Raw genomic sequence first — 4,517 nt, forward strand, 5'->3', positions numbered from 1 at the left:
AGTCCTCTTCCTCTTCTCCAAAAGGAAGTATATATAAGAAGCTGAGTCTGGAACGAGTTCTACTCCCCCTACTTTCTGGCAAACTGGACCTTCTGGTCCCATCTCCAACCCCACAGGACCCATCTCCCTCCCTCTTCACAAATTTATCCCTGCCCTACCCTCTCTGCCCCCAACTCTCAGAGAACTCAGAGACAAACATAATTTCACATCAGGTTGATTTTATTTTCATTCTTAATGTATGCAGTTGGTATAATAGTCAATGTCTGTACTGTTGGCTAGTACTCAGCAGCAAGCCCCCCGAAGATTTCTGAGGTCTCTAGCCATGCCTTGAAGTCACTGGCTGCCAACCGGTTCCGCTGGAATGACAGGGGTGTCCACAGTCTGGGACCTCCACTGGTCCGTTCTGATTCAGCTCTTCATTTACCTTGGAACACTGGCTACAGAGCTTTGAGCCTCTGATTTTTCTAAGGTTCCTTGTGGTGGGCGGTTTCTGAGAAGTTTTCTTGGTCATCTTTGCCTGAAGGTGATTATTCACTCTCACACTTACCCTGGCCACCTGGAGAAAACAAGAGAGGGGTAGAGAATGGCATTGGTTTGGGGAAGAGGGTGAAGGTGGACGGGAACGACAGCTTCAGGAGAAGGGGTGTGGGCAGAGAAGGGTTATGTGCCAGGCAAGGACAGGGGAGGGGGTCTTATGGGGGTGGGGTCAATGGGCAAGAGGAGTTTGGGTGGGCTCAGCTCACCTTGACATGTTTTTTGGACCTCAATTGAGAGGAGGTCTCCATCCTTTTGTCTTGGGTAACAGGAGGGAGGTGTTTCCTAACTACTCTGGAGCCTTGTGGCTTCCCAGTCACCTTAGTCATTTTGAGGCCTCCCAGTGGTCTGCTCCAGAGCCTCTTAGCACCCCTGTATATACCCCTCCCCAGGGAGACACACCCTCATGCTTTATGAGGTCAGCAAGTCTCTTCCCCAGCCAATGGTGGCCCTGGGTGAGCCTTGACATCACAAAGCCCCGTCCTGACACCTCTAGCTGAGGATGGGAACAATTCAGATGTTTTGGTGGGAGAAATGAGGCTTTTTTTTTTTTTTTTTTTTTGCTGTTTTTATTTATTTATTTATTTTTTAAATTTTATTTTTAAACTTTACATAATTGTATTAGTTTTGCCAAATATCAAAATGAATCCATCACAGGTATACATGTGCTCCCCATCCTGTACTAGGCATTTTTAATTCCCCTAAAGAAGGCTGCAAACCCATCTGCCATCCTCATCTCTCTAAGTCAAGTCTGATGGCTCACAAGACAGGGAGAGTGTGTCTCCTCCAAACCTTGTCTATTTGTATCTATTTATGACTGTAAAAGTGTAAAGGAATTAAAACAAAAAATCTACAAAAGATACAGCTTAAGCAGCCCTAGTCACTGTAAGTTTATTATTTGTTCCATACTCTCAAAATAACTGACAATTAAGAATGAATTTCAAATAAAACATATTTTTTGAAATACAGCAAGATATCTTATGTTCAAATATAAGACGATTTTGTTCTTTTCAAGCTAAAAAAGTGTATACCTTGCAGTGAATACTTTGTTTCACTGATTTAGATGTAAATAAAAGCACATTGTGTGTCTTTACTTTGACAATCTTTTTGGTATCACTGTGTATTTAGAATCAACTGTTCGAATGTGGGGTGTGTATTAGTACATTCCCTCAGGGACTGCAGGCTGTGCAGGAAGGGATCTCAAGGCCTTGCAAACCATTAAGGATGCTCTGTAGAATGGAGCAGTGGTAACCGTGGCAGCCTGTGTTCGTGACAATTGTTGAACAGGGTCTTCTCTTAATGAACTCCCTCATAGAAGACAATGAATTTTTAAAGATAAGTATTAAAATTGTGGCCGTATGAAATTATATGTATGTATGAAGTGAAGTGAAATGAAGTGAAGGTGCTCAGTTGTTTCTGACTCTTTGCGACCCCATGGACAGTACCCTATCAGGCTTCACTGTCCACGGGATTTTCCAGGCAACTGGAAAATACTAGAGTGGATTGCCATTTCCTTCTGCAGGGGATCTTCCCAACCCGGTGATTGAACCCGGGTCTCCCGCATTGTAGACAGACTCTTTACCATCTGAGCCACCAGGAGAGTATATATATATATATGTGTGTGTGTGTGTGTGTGTGTGTGTATGCACACACATAAGTATGTGCGTCTGTATATATATACACACATATGTGTGTGTTTGTATATATGTACACTGAAACCTTGTACCTTGTGAATAATATATAAAATATTAAAACCTAACATATATGACAACAAACTTTTCAAATTTAAACCAATAAAATTTGGGTTTGCAGAGGAAAAGTATTTAATTACTGACATTATTTTAGGATACTGGAGTATGGAGATGGTAATCAAAACAGAACCAGCATTTACTTGCTTTGATTCTTGTAATAAAAGTCTTCGTGGGCAATGGCCCCCAGTATTGACTGCACAGGATGTGGGCTACTGCCTCTGCCCCACCTGTGGGAGCCCACGGCTCCATTCTAAATTCCTTTGCTCCGAAGAAGACATACGGATGGCTAACAAACACATGAAAAGATGCTGAACATCACTCATTATCAGACAAACGCAAATCAAAACCACAATGAAGTACCATCTCACGCCGGTCAGGATGGCTGCTATCCAAAAATCTACAAGCAATAAATGCTGGAGAGGGTGTGGAGAAAAGGGCACCCTCTCACACTGTTGGTGGGAAGGAAACTAGTACAGCCACTATGGAGAACAGTGTGGAGATTCTTTAAAAACCTGGAACTAGAATTGCCAAATGACCTAGCAATCCCACTGCTGGGCACACACACCAAAGAAACCAGAATTGAAAGAGACATGTGTACCAGAATGATTGTCACAGCACTGTTTACAATAGGCAGGACATGGAAGCAACCTAGATGTCCATCAGCAGACGAATGGATAAGAAAGCTGTGGTACATATACACAATGGAATATTACTCAGCCATGAAAAAGAATACACTTGAATCCGTTCTAATGAGGTGGATGAAACTGGAGCCAATTATACAGTGTGAAATAACTCAGAAAGAAAAACACCAATACAGTATAGTAAGGCATATAGATGGAATTTAGAAAGATGGTAATGAGACCCTGTATGCGAGGCCACAAGAGACACAGATGTACAGAACAGTCTTTAGGACCCTGTGGGAGAAGGCGAAGGCGGGATGATCTGAGAGAATAGCATTGAACCATGTATATTATCATATGTGAAACAGATGGCCAGACCAGGTTCGATGCATAAGACAAGGTGCTCGGGGCTGGTGCTCTCGGATGACCCAGAGGGATGGGATGCGGAGGGAAGTGGGAGGGGGTTTCAGGATGGGGAACACGTGTACACCCATGGCGGATTCATGTCAAGTATGGCAAAAACCACTACAGCATTGTAAAGTACTTAGCCTCTGATTCAAATACATAAATTTTAAAAAATAAACTAAATTCCTTTGATCAAAAGGGCCTGATCAATGTTGGCTTTTTGATCTCCAAAAACACCATTATTTTCCTTCCTTTCTTCCCGCCTCCTCCCCCACCTTTTTCTTTGCTTTTCTTTCTTATTATACAATTGTGAAAGTTTGCTTTCCATTTATAGTTATTACAGAGTACTGGCTCTATTTGCCATGTTGTACAATACATCCTTGGGCTCATCTTATTCCTAACAGGGTGAGCCTCCCACTCCCCCACCTGTATATTGCCCCTCCATCTTCCCCTCCCCGCTGGTAACCAGTAGATTGTTCTCTATATGTGTGAGCCTCCATTTTTATTATATTGTACTCCTTGTGGTGTTCTTCAGATTCTATGAGTCATATCATATAGTATTTGTCTATCTCTGTCTGAGTTATTTTACTTCATAGTATACCTTCCATGTTGCTGCAAATGTCAATATTCCATTCTTCATACGGGGCAACTTCCTTCTATGCCTTTTTAGCAAATGGCACTGCCACCCCACACATGACATGGCTCCCGTGCTCAGTTTCCATCTCTGCACTCACACAGAGAACCTCCAAGTCCTCTTCCTCTTCTCCTATGGGAAGTATATCTTTGAAGCTGAGTCTGGAACCAGTTCTTCCCCCCACCCCCCGCCCCCTACTTTCTGGCAAACTGGACCTTCTGGTCCATCTCCAACCCCACGGACCCATCTCTCTCCTTTTTCACACATTTATCCCTGCCCTGCCCCCCACTCTCAGAGAACTCAGAGACAAACATACTTTCACATCAGGTTGATTTTATTTTCATTCTTAATGTATGCAGTTGGTATAATAGTCAACGTCTGTACTGTTGGCCAGTACTCAGCGGCAAGACCCCCAAAGATTTATGAGGTCTCTAGACATGCCTTGAAGTCACTGGCTGCCCACCGGTTCCGCTGGAATGACAGGGGTCTCCACAGTCTGGGATCTCCTCTGGTCCGTTCTGATTCAGCTCTTCATTCACCTTGGAACACTGGCTACAGAGCTTTGAGCCTCTG

At 43.4% G+C, this 4,517-nt stretch overlaps 1 long non-coding RNA gene across 1 annotated transcript; it reads right to left on the reverse strand.

The window, feature by feature from the left end:
• Positions 1-201: 201 nt before the first annotated feature.
• Positions 202-1,031, reverse strand: LOC112445070 (uncharacterized). Its single transcript, XR_003033467.2, has 2 exons — positions 744-1,031; positions 202-556 (listed from the first exon to the last, which is right to left on the reverse strand). It is a non-coding gene; the product is annotated as an uncharacterized lncRNA (long non-coding RNA).
• Positions 1,032-4,517: the final 3,486 nt, after the last annotated feature.

This window comes from Bos taurus, chromosome X (genome assembly GCF_002263795.3).
Source record: "Bos taurus isolate L1 Dominette 01449 registration number 42190680 breed Hereford chromosome X, ARS-UCD2.0, whole genome shotgun sequence".
NCBI lineage: Eukaryota > Metazoa > Chordata > Mammalia > Artiodactyla > Bovidae > Bos > Bos taurus.